Genomic DNA, 12,683 nt, shown 5'->3' on the forward strand with positions numbered 1-12,683 from the left:
AAGCCACAAATCAGGTACACTCAAAACAGGGAGCTATGAGGATTGGAATAACCTCTGAGGGTCTTAACTGTGTTCTCACGTAGACCACTCTCATGGTGCATTTTTCCTACACGCTCCTGTCCCCCCTTAACCCAAGGGACACTGTACAGTGCCCTCCCGGCCATGCCAACATCCACCTGGCTCCCAGGTATGTTGCTCTGAAATTCAAACCTGCATTCATCTCTGCTCCTAACCCCAACTTCACCATGGCTCCCTTATCTGGGCACACATGTCCCTGGAAGGTGGGGCCACCAGCCTGGCCAGCCGCCTCCAGCTCCCTTGCCTTGGGTGCCAGCCACACTGACCCTGTGGGCTCCTGGAAGGGGTCTGCTCCTGCCCTGGGGCCTTGGCAGCTGGGCCTCCCTCTGTGCACAGGACCCCTACTCCCCACCCAGCACGGCTGATTTTCACTCTCTCTTGAGGCCCGGCTCAAAATCCACAGTTCAGTCATCTTTCCTTGACCTCTGATAACTAGGTCAATTGCACCCTCCAGACCCCCTCCTTGTCAGCATCCAGTTCAATCCTGTCTGCTCCTTATCTCTGGGATAAACAGTTTAGTGGATCAGTCCAACCAGCTTCTTGCTTGTGACTGAGCCCTGTGCAGGCACCATTCCACAGTGACTGAGCCTATCATTTCCCTTAGAGTCAAATCAGGTGGCCTGACTGCGCTGCTCACGTGACAAGCTGTGGCACACTTGCCTTCTGTAAGGGCACCAGGTGCAGGGCCAACACCCTGGTGGCTGGAAAACCACAAGCAGCAGGCAGGGGTGGCTTTGCTTCTAGCTGCTCTGTGAGGAGGTTGGTGTGCTGCCCGGCCTGGGATGACTGCACTCCCAAGACCGCAGGCTTCTCCTCGGGGAGCGCTTCAGCACTAAATAAACCAGGTGTGTGTGGGTTCTGGGACTTCTGCAGGGGAGAGAGAGAGCAGCTTTTTTTCTGGTGAAAGTGAGTCCTTTCCCGCTTTGTCTTGTCCCGCGCAAGGCTAATCTTGTGAATCCTCCCTCCCTTCCTCAGCATCCAGGGCACTCCCATCAGTCCCTTCTCTTCCAACACCCTCCTGCTCTGCCCCTCTAATTGGCTCTGTATCTCTGTCATGTAAACAACCCTCCTCCTCAGTCTTTAAACAAAGCTCTTCCTCACCCTCCCCAACTGCTCTCCTACCTAACCGCCCCCTCCCGCTCCGTGTTTCAGACTTGCTCACAGTTAGAGCCCATGGTGGCTACTGCATCAGGGAGGAGAATGGTCTGGAGCCCAAGACTCTCCTATCCCAGAGCGCTACCGCCTTTCTGTCTGCCAGGGGGCAGACGCCAGCCCCCAGATCTTTGCCCCGCCCACACCCTGGAGTGCCATTGTAGGGGAGGCTCCCCGATACACACAGCTTCCTCTTCCCAACCCATGATGCACGGCTAAGGGAGAGAAGCAGCTTGCCCGGGTGGGGCAGGGAGTTGTCACATACTAAATTGCCCTGTAAAAAGATCATGTCCCTTTTGCTCCCACCAGGAACACTCAGTACTATCTCCTAAAGATAGTACTTTAAATCAACCTTATAAACCTTGCCCAGTCTGATGGTGAAAAATGAGAGCCTCCTCTTCTGTTTGACTCTTCCTGATAGTCCATTTCATACATTTAACTTAGAAGCAAATAGTCTTACGGAGTTTATGTGGAAAGGAATCTTCCCCATCATTCCCTCTTTCCTAGGGACAATTCCTTGCAACTCTTTTAGCTAATTATTTTGATACCTATGTCTGTATTTCCTCAGAACAAGCTAGCACTTGGATTTTCAGTTCTAGGCTGGCTAGGGGTAGCTGTTTCTGCCTGTCCTGCCCTGCCCCCCTCATCTCCTCAATGTGTTCTCCCACGTCAGGGCTTCTCCCGATCGATCTCACCTTCCTGAAGCATTTGCTCCAGGAATCTTCTAGACTGGCCTGGCTCCCAGCTGTCCTACCTGGACCTCTCTGTTTTCCTGGTCGTCTCTCACAGTTGACTCCCTGATTTTGCTGTGGCCCATCCTCCAGCCACTTTCTGAGAAAGGCGGCCTTGGAGATAAACTTTGACCTCTTGTGTGTCTTGGAGTATAGTGACTACATCCCCACCATCTACATTTTGCCTAGGTTTAAAACTCTAAGCTAGAAAAAAACTTCCCATTAGAATTTTGAAAGCCCTGCTCTCTTTCCTTCCAGGCTTCAGGACCTATATTGGAGCATGAAGCCGTTCTAGTTCCAAAACCTTTGTATTTGTTTTCTCTGGGGACTGTAGGGTTTTCTTTGTCCCCAACATCCTGAAATTCCCCGATCGTTACTTGGTGTAGGTCTGTTTTCATCTATTTGCTGGATCCTTGGTGGGTCCCAGGCCCTCTAGAAAACTATCCTTCAGGTTCTGGGAAATTTTCTTGATTCGTGTCTTTGATAAACTCTCTTCCAGTTTCTATTCTGTATCTAGAATCCCTGTCATTCAGATGTTAGATCTCCAGTGACCCTTTCATTTCCTTACTTTCTCTCCCATTCTGCACTTTTATAATTTTGCTCAGTTTTTTGGGGAGACTTCTCTCACTTTATCTTCCAGCCCTTCTGCTTTTCATTTTAGCTAGCCTATTTAATTTGCAAGCTTCTTGCTCTGAGAGTTTTGTTTTGTTTTGTTTTTTAAATAGCATCCTGTTTATATTTTAAGAAAACAGTCTTACCTCTCTGAGGAGATTACTTTTCTGAGTTTCTTTTCCCCCTCTACGTTGTCTTTGATGTCTGACTCTCATGCTTTAGTTCTTAGTCTTTGAGGTAGCAGAGATATCTGACATTATAATACATAATAAATAATATCTTGTGTGTGACTGGCTTTTCTCTGAAGCCTAACGAAACTTGGTTGCTGGCTTATAGTTAGGAGTGGGCACCAGAGAGTGGGCCAGAAGTCCTGAGACTGTGAGTAGGCTTCGGGTGATGGCTGGACCTTGTCTTTGAGGGACAACTAGCATTACTACCTTTGGATTTTTCCTTTTGGCCTGGGCATGGTTTCCAGAGAAGGCTCTTCCATTCTCCTGCCCCAAGGGGAAAGGGTAGCATGCAGGGAACTGAAAGAAGGTGAGAGTTGGAGTCTGGGAAGAATGCAAACATCTGTTTACTACCCAACTCTGCTTCCTTTTCAGTGCAGAGAAGAAAATCCAGTCTCCTCTGCTTGGGGAGAGAGAGGTATCTCTGTTCCAACTACCTGCCAGAGAGAGTCTTCGAAGACATAACTGATCTTCTGCTTTAGCCCCTACCTTATTCCACTTCCACACCACCTCCAACTTCACCCGATGCCAGAAACTTGAGATCCTCTCTGAGGCTCTCCAGTGGCCTTGTGGCTTAGGACTCAGCTCCTTGTCTTCCTCCGCCGCTTGGGGTTCAGAGACTGCGTGGCCTCCTGCTTTCTCATTCCCACCCCTCGTTCCTGTCTCCTCTCTTGTGATCCTTGTTCTTGCAGACGGATGCCTTTCTGAGACCCTTTATCCTTGTCTAAGTGGGGATGGGGAGAGGGCACTAGCAAATATATACTTTCAACCTGCTGCGCAGCCCATTCCTTTCAGTTGCATTTACTTCAACACCTTTTTAGAAGCTGTTGACCTCTCCTTTCCTATCCCACCTCTGTGACGTTTTTTGTTTTGAATTGCAGTGGCTATAACTATCGTCACCATGCTTTATAGTTCATCCCTAAGACTTACTAATTTTATAACTGGAAATGTGTACCTTTTGGCCCCCTTCCTCCATTTTACAACCCCACCCCCACTCTGCCTCTGGCATCCACCAGTCTGTTCCCTGTTTCTGTGAGCTTGGCTTTGTTTGGTGTGGTTTTTAGATTCTGCACAGAAGTGAGATCATACAGTATTTTTTCTTTCTCAGGCTTTTTTCACTTAGTGTCATGACCTCAAAATCTATCCATGTTATTGCATATGGCAAGATTTTATTCTTTTTTTTTTTTTTAAGATTTTATTCTTTTTTATGGCTGAATAAGGTTCCTGTGTGTGTGTGTGTGTGTGTGTGTGTGTGTGTGTATACACATGCCACATCTTTATCCATTCATCCATCAGTGGCTTCTTCCATATCTTGACTATTGTAAACAACATGGCAGTGAACATGGGAGTACAGATGTCATTTTGAGTCAATTTCTTTGTTTCCCTTGGATAAACCCCCAGAAGTGGAATTGCTGGATCATTGGGTAGTTAAGTCTATTATCTACTTGGAGTTAATTTTTGTGTGTGACGTAAGATAGTGGTTTAGTTTCATTCTTTTGTATGTGGCTGTCCTGTTTTCCCAGTACTATTTATTGAAGAGACTGTCCTTACCCCCATTGTATGTTCTTGACCCCTTTGTTGTAAATTAATTGACTATCAGTGCATGGGCTTATTCCTAGGCTCTCTATTCCATGGATCTATGTGTCTGCTTTTATTCCAATACTGTACTATTTTTATTAATGTAGCTTGATAATACAGTTTGAAATCAGGGAGTGTGATGCCTCCAGCTTTGTTCTTTCTCAAATTTGCTTTGTCTATTTGGCTTTTTTGTGTTTCCATGAAAATTTAGGATTTTTTATTCTCTGAAAAATGCCATTGGAATTTTTCTAGGGCTTGCATTAAATTTGCAGATTGTGGTACGTAGTATGGACATTTTAAGAATATCTATTTTCCGATACACAAGCACTTTTTTCAACCCACAAATGGCTTTTGTTTTGGGTTTTCCCGCATTTCTCAATGAACTCGAATCTTCTTATTCAATAGTGAGAACTTCTATTCCCCACCCCCCATCACCAGGCATCATTTCTATCTGCCCCAATTTTACTTGAGAGGGAGAATTTTTCTTGGGTGGTCCAAGCTTCTCCATCCTCTGTGCAGTAGGGCTGAATCCAGGCCACGTGGGCACTGAGGCCTACAGGTACAAAGCATGGTGCGGGTTTATCTGGTCCATTTCCTGCTGGGCCCCTCTGCTCTCATCGCCAGGCTTTATTGCCTCTGGTGTCCATGGACACGTCTATTTAAACACCTGCATTCTCACCTGGCTCCTGTTCATAGTCTAATTCTGTTCTACATCCCAGTCTCACGTCTTCAGGTGTGCATGATGAATCCCAGCACATCTCCGCTGCCTAGAGGACAGCCGATTGCTCCCTCTGCTGGGCCCTGTGTCTGCACCCCTCTCATGACTGCCTTCATGTCCTTCCTGCTCTACTGGGGGGTGGAGGTGACCACAGCTGTCCTCTTCCCTCCAGTTTGTCCTGCTGGCTGGTCCCTCAGAATGTGTCCTGGGGAGAAGGGAACAGTATAGAACACCCTGTTTCTTTGTCCTCTGACTTTTCCTTACTGTAGCCCTTGGAATTTATTCTGAGGAAGGTAGGAGTGGGGCAAAGTGTGTCAGTCATCTATTGCAAAATAATGATGTGGGACAAGAACAACACAGCTCCTCCTGCGTAGCACACAGCAAATGTCTCCTAGCTTACAAACCAACCAGGTTCTGCTCACCTCTGCTCTGCTCCCAGCTGGGGTCCGGCAGGCCCTGCCGTTCAGGTAGCCTAGTTCTTCCCAGTGGTTAGTGTGCATGAGAATTGGCTGGAGAGTGTACTCAGCCCCAGATCCCAGGCTATGTCACCCAAGATTCAGTGGGACTGAATCCACCTCTCCTGGGCTCACACACATCTGCAGGTCCATGGGCTCAGGGCTGACCCATAACCAGTGCGGTGTCTTAGCTCTTGTGCTCATTCTCTTACCCTCCCTCAGCATGTTCTCAGGGCAATCACAGAGGCTCTGCCCAGACTGAAAGAACCCATCTGAAACCTCTGATCATATTGCCTGTGTCCCTTGATCCTGGAGCCTGAGTGGGTCACCTGGGGTGGGGCTACAGGGAGAGGGAAGAACTGAGGTCTTGAATGCAATCAGCTTCCCTGGGAAATGTGGAAGAAAGTTAACTGACTCACACAGAACTGGCTGTCCTTCCCAGGTTCATTGTCTTCCCCTTGTTCTTGGAGTGTCTGTGGGTCCATCTCTACCCAGGCTCCATTCTGGACTCTTCCTTCAACACTTGCTTGCTAAGGACTCCAGCGTGGACTCCTAAACATAGCTGAAGCCCCCTGATTCTCTCCCTGCCCACAGCATTCCCCTAGTTTTAAGAGGTTTGCCTTTCCCCTAAGTTGCTGCTATGACCCCTCCTTTTCTTCATCCCTCTGGGCCAAAGCTCTTTCAGGCTGGTCTCTACCTGCAGGGGTGCATTCTGAACTATGGCCCTGACCTTGGCACACTTCTGCTTATCACTTACTGACTTGCTGAGGAAGGCTCGGGGGTGGGGGAGCCTGGTCAGGGAGCGGTGGGTGTTGAGAAAGTGGAAGGGTACTTTCTCCCTTTCCAAGGAGAACCCCTTATTCTGCCCATTTCCATTATGTTCCTGACTGTTGCGAGGCTGGGGTGGGGGTAGGGAGGATTTGGAGTTCGTCTCCTCTTTTTCTTCCTTCTACCCACCCAGGTCCCTCTGGAGCCTGGCCATTAATCCTCTCAGGTTCTTGTTTTCTACACTGGGGTGGGGGCAGGGGGTTCGTAAGGGTAGGAAAGAACAACTTACCTCAAAGAAATACTACATACTCCCCTAGCCCTAACTCTATCTGATACTTGTTTGTGTGGTTGGCCCTCTCCTGACGCCCCTGGTCCCTCCCCAGGCTTGCCACACACCCCTCCCTGCTCCTCTTCTTTCTCCTCCAGCCTCTGTCCACCCCACAGGAGGGGAGCCAGGAAGGCAAGCCAGCCCCATGTAACTGGGCTTGCAGAGGAACAGAAAGGGTCCCGTCCACAATAGGGGCAGCCGCTATGCAGGGGAAAAAGCTATGCAGAAACACGTGCCCCAGCCTCCCAGCCCCCAGAGGAAATCCACGTGCCTCCAGCTGCCTCCAGGGAAGACGGGAAGCTTGCATGCCTATGTGACACCAGCACACAAACCCCCTGTCACCCCTGCATCAGGTACCCAGCCCCCTTGGAGTTACACATGGGTACCCCTGGGCAGTCCTGTCTGGATGGGGCTTCCCCCTCCAGCTGCCCCAGTGCCTTCAGTCTGGCCTTGGAACTTCTCCAGCTTTGATCTAGCACCTGGACACCATGACCTCCAGTGTATTTCCTTACCCCATGGGACCCCCTACCCCCATACTCAGAACCTCCAGCTTGGAGTGGGGATGTCTCTGGCCACTGTCCACTGTGGAATGGTAGATTCCTGCAGGCTCCGCCTCCCTCTGCTGTCCAGAGGGACTCCTCCCTTGGAGAGGTGCCAAGGCCTTCTTCCATCAGAAGGGGCTTCCAGGTTTAACGTCTGTGTACCTGCACCTCCCTTCAGCCCAGAACACTGCCCTCTGTCTCCTTCTCCCACTGCAGACCCTCAGCCTGATCCCTTCTGTCTCCGCTCCCCTCAGCCACCCTGCAGGGCCTGCCACCACCTCTTCCAGGGCTAATCAGTCAATCCTCCTGTTGCCGGCCCCAACCAAGGGAGAGGTATTGCATGAGGCCGAATGAGCCGTGGGTCTGCCCAGACTCTTAGGTCTGACTTCTAACGTTCTGAAGGATCTCAGACGTAAGATGCTCACTGTTCTTTTTTTTTAAAGATTTTATTTATTTATTTGACAAAGAGAGATCACAAGTAGGCAGAGAAGCAGGCAGAGAGAGAGGAAGGGAAGCAGGCTCCCTGCTGAGCAGAGAGCCCGGATGCGGGACTCCAGCCCAGGACCCTGAGATCATGACCTGAGCTGAAGGCAGCGGCTTAACCCACTGAGCCACCAGGCGCCCGATGCTCACTGTTCTTTAGCACAGCACACTCTTTTTGGCCAGGTAAGACCCCTCCACTTGTTATCTCTTTTCACTTTTATTTTCTTTCTCTGTTGCCCTTCAACCCTGCTATCTGCACCCTTTCCTCTCCCCTGCCTTTGTCATGGGCCAACACCATAGTCTGTTTGAAGCAGTTCCTCCAATATGCATGCATGTAGCCTTGTAAAGTAAGTCTTGTTTGCTTGTGTTGAGAAATTACACAAATGACCTATTATATTAACTCAAGTTTCTTTGCTCTTTAACAGGCCACACAATGTTTAGAATCCACTCACTGAGCTGTGTGTACATTTAGTTCATGGCTCAAAATTGCTCTGCTGAAGGTCCTAGTAGGGCCCTCCACCCTTGGATGAAAAAACTGACCTGGGAAGATGGGAGTTACTGGTTGGAAAAGGAAATACTCTCCATTTATTGAGCAATGGGTGTACTTAGACAAATGACTAGATCTGGGTTGGGCCGTGGGAATGGGTGATTGGGGTAAGGAAGAGATGACTGGCACTGAGAAGGACAGAGAACAGAGCTGGCTGGAAGGTCCATCTGTGCAAATGTGGGAATTACAAAGAAATAGGGCAGGAAAAGAGGGGAGGAGAGCTGCTAGGTCCCCTGCTGAACCTAAGACAAAAGGAGAGAGGACCATGGCCAGACGGAGTCCCAGCCACGTAGTCTTATGTGACCCTCAAAGGACAGTGGCGTGGAATGAGCCGTGAGGAGAAGAGGCACCTATGGGCACATGAAGGAAGATGCTGGAAGGAACTTCAGGGGAGCAGTGCCCCCAGGAGAGCTAGGTGTCCTTTCCAGTGGTGTGGGATGTTGCATGGAGTCTCAGAAATATTCTGTGCTTTTCTGATGTGTTGGAATAGTGTTACTGACTTCTCATGGGTGGACTGCAGAAGCTAAGTGATTTACACTGTGCAGGTGTCCCTCCCATCGGACTGCCCTTGATTTCCCTGTCCTTCACTTGTCCCCCTGGAAGAGGTGAGAAACCAAGGATAGTTATTGAAGCCTAGAAATGAACTCATTTTTCAGAGACGCAAAGCATGTTTGCATCATTTTAATGTGTACTCCACACTAGTGACTGTGACCTCCCCTCTCATTTTCCTGTCTTTCTTTAAATGGAAATGGCTCTGATATTATTTCTCAGATCCTGACTTCTTGATCATAGTTCGATATCTGATGCCATCACATCTTCTGGGAAGGCATACCCAAGTATCGACATGGTGAGAGACAGATAATTTCTCCTTCATTTACAAATGTATTGACCTTTTAAAATACGTGTAACTTATAATCTTTAATTTTTTTTTAATCGTGAAATTATAGGTCTCCAGGAAGTTGCAAAGGCTGTACAGGGAGGTCCATGCACCGTTCACCCATTTTCCCCTATGGTTGCACCTTGCCTTACCCCAGAGCAACAGCAAACGGGCGACTGAGATTGTGGACATGTGGATATAGTTCCATGTGAGCGTGTCACACATGTGGCTTTCTGAAACCACCACCTCAATCAAGACATAGAACTACTGTCATGACAAAGATCACTCTTGTCCTAACTCTTCACCCCCGCACCATACAAAACACAGTTTGCATTTCTGTACCTGTAGGCACTCTTGTCCTAGCCCTTCCCTGCCCACCCCCGCACCACCATCCCTGACTCCTGGCAACTGTTAGTACATTCTCTGTCTCTATACTTCCAGCATTTCAAGAATGTTGTATAAATAGAATCATACCGTATGTGAAGCTATTAACATTTAATGTCATTATTGCTATGTTAGAGCTTAAATCTGCAATTTCGTTTTCAGTTTACTACTTGTTCCCTCTGTTTTTCATTTCTGTTTTCTTTTGCCTGCCTTCCCAAGGGTTGCTTGAACATTTATCTGTAGTGTTTTTTATTGTATCTCTCTCTCTCTCTCAGAAAGAGAGAGAGAGAGAAGAAGAGAGAGAGAGCACTTGCCAGTGGGGGCTGAGGGGAGGGGAAGAGGGAGAGAGAGACTGTCATGCAGACTCCATGCCCAGTGAGGAGCCCAACATGGGCTCAATCTCATAATCCTGAGATCATGACCTGAGCTGAAATCAACTAGTCAGACTCTTAACTGACGCCACCCAGGCATCCCTAAGTGTATCTCTCTATATAGACTTTAAAAAAATATATTTTATTTATTTATTTGACAGAGAGAGAGAGAGAGAGATCACAAGTAGGCAGGGGGGGTGGTGAAGCAGGCTCCCTGCTGAGCAGAGAGCCCGATGTGGGGCTCGATCCCAGGACCCTGAGATCATGACCTGAGCTGAAGGCAGAGGCTTTAACCCACTGAGCCACCCAGGTGCCTCTCTATATAGACTTTTAATGAAATACACATCATTTGAATTGTTTTCCTCTTACAGATTAGATGTCTTTTCTCTTTCACTGCCTTCAAGACTTTTTTTTTATCTTTGTTTTTCAGTAGTTGGACTATGACGTATCTTGGTATGGATTTTTTTTAACTTACTTCATTTGGGATCACTCATTTTCTTGAATCTGTAGGTTTCTGTCTTCTGCCAAATTTGGGGAACTTCCTGCTATTATTTTGACTCCTTTTTAAGCTCTACCCTCTCTCTCCTCTACTGGGCCTTCAGTGACCTAAATATTAGATCTTTTGTTATAGACCCACCTGTCCCTAAGATTCTGCACATTTTTTTCCCCTCACTGTTCAGACCATGTCATTTTTCTGTCTTGGAGTTTATTAACTCTTTCCTCTGTTCTCTCCATTCTAATTTGAGCCCATCCACCGAGGTTTCTTTTTTAAAATTTCAGTTATTTTTGAGTTCCAAAATTCCCATTTGGTTCTTTTTTATATCTTCTATTTCTTTGCTGATACTTTTCTATTTCTGTTTCAAGGGTGTTTTTAATTGCTCTAACTGCAACAAGATACATTAAATGGAAACCAGGAAGAGCAAAGACAGGACTGAGTCCTAACAATGATAAAAGCTTCTCTTCGGATGGTGGCTTCCAAGGGTCAGGTAATGTCTTCTTGAGTTCAGCCTGTTGATCAAATTTTTTCATTGAGATGGAGATTCTTGTTCTTAACATGACAAGTGATTTTCGGTTATATCCTGGATATTTGGGATTATGCTGAGACTCTGGTCATAATTTAAAGCTTCTGTTTTAGCTGGCCTCCTCTGAAACCAGGCCGCTGGTGGAAAGGGGAATCACCTTATAACGGCCAGGTGTGGAAGGAGGTCCAGGTTCCCTATCTGGTCATTCTTGACAAAGGTGCCTTGCTCCCCCGCCCCCCAGGGTGGGAGCAGGTTAGGCTCTCTCTAGGCCTTCATGGATATGACCTTGCTACGCCCAGGTAGGGCACCTCCTTATAGCTAGGCAAGGGTAGAAATCTGGGCTCTCCATTGGCCTTTGCTGATGAGCTGGGGGCCATGTTTGTTTGTTGTTGTTGTTTCCCATGGTGCTCTGCTGGGGGAGGACAGTTCCTGACACCTGTGGTCTCCAGAGGCACACCTGTGTTTACCACCTTGGCAAGCCCTTGCTCTATTGTCTCTTTCACCTGAATGTAATCCTCTCCCTTTCTCTTGTATGACAGTTCTCCTTGTGTAAATTCTATCTGCTGTAGATCCGATCGCCTCAAATTCAGTTCCATTTTGCATTTGCTCACTCCGTAGTTGTACCTTCGCGCCCTTCCTTTCTGAATCCCTATGTTGAGGATATTCCCCCTTAAGAGGCGTTGCTGAGTCAGGGTTTTTTAATGACCTGAAGTCGGTTTGCATTTCTCCTCATCGTTTTCAGGGCTCAGTCCCGTGGTCGGTCGTCCTGGTTTCTATCCAATGCGTCCTGTTGCTGCTTTGCTCTCTGCTACCTTCCCCGCGGGTGCATCTCGTTTCCTTCTGCTGGTTGGTATGCTCTTCTCAGGTTTCAAGGGATAACGAGTAACCTTGAAGACCTATGTTATAGTGTCTCTCTCCCCGCCAGCTTCCTAAGCTTCTCCTCAGGCTTATCACCTGACAAGACAGTTCCTCGAGCACGCTTTCAGCCCCACCAACCTGCAGGCATCTAGACTCCATTCTGGATCTTTACAGATTGAGTGCTGTCTCTCCCTCCCTCCCCTTTTACTCTTTTAAATAAAAGTGTTAGTATGTTACCAACTCACTCCTACCCTGCCCCCCATCTCAGCACTCTCTCGCTTTATTTTTTATTTTGCTCTATTCTTCCCACGTGCTTCCCAAGGGGGTCCGTGTGGGGCGGGCCCCCTGCAGCCATGGGCTGCCCTCATGGTCAATGACCTCTCAGCCGTAATCTCAGGCTCCGTGCATCTTCTGTCAGCACGCTGAGAGTTCAGTGGACCCTTGAGCAACACAGGTTTGAACCACGTGGACTCAGGCCCAGATTTGGTGCAGTACGGTGCAGTAAATACAGTTTCCCTTCCTTGTGATTTTCTTAAGTTCTTTCTTTTTGCTACCTTACTTTATTGTGAGACTACAGTATGTAATGCATACAACATACAAAATATGGGTTGGTTGGCTCTCCTGGCTATTCCAGGCAATGGTAGGCCATTAGTGGGTAAGTTTTTGCAGGGGGTCAGAAATTATCCACGGATTATCACCTGCGTGGGAGGTGGGTGCCCCTAACCCTGGTGTTGTTCAGGGGTCAACTGTGTTTGTTTTTCATCTTCATACCTGCCGTGGTGGCGGGGAAGTCCTGCTTCTGGTGGGTGGGAGAGTGTTTCTCCCAGGAACCTCTAGGTAGTCTTTACCCACTTAAGGATATAAAGCTCATCGTGCGTCTGCAGGGTGGGTGTTTTCATTCCCCATTCTTCTGTTTTTCAATCTTTAATCCTAGAAAACTTGGATCGTTTCT

General features: G+C 48.1%; 1 long non-coding RNA gene across 1 annotated transcript; it reads left to right on the forward strand.

The window, feature by feature from the left end:
- Positions 1 to 739: 739 nt before the first annotated feature.
- On the forward strand, positions 740 to 9,804 carry LOC123387240. The gene is made up of 3 exons (XR_006601575.1): positions 740 to 923; positions 8,991 to 9,066; positions 9,167 to 9,804. It is a non-coding gene; the product is annotated as an uncharacterized LOC123387240 (long non-coding RNA).
- The last annotated feature ends 2,879 nt before the right edge of the window (positions 9,805 to 12,683 follow it).

The sequence above is a fragment of the Mustela putorius genome, unplaced genomic scaffold, assembly GCF_011764305.1.
Source record: "Mustela putorius furo isolate JIRA1106 unplaced genomic scaffold, ASM1176430v1.1 tig00003850_pilon_pilon_pilon, whole genome shotgun sequence".
Taxonomy (NCBI): Eukaryota; Metazoa; Chordata; class Mammalia; order Carnivora; family Mustelidae; genus Mustela; species Mustela putorius.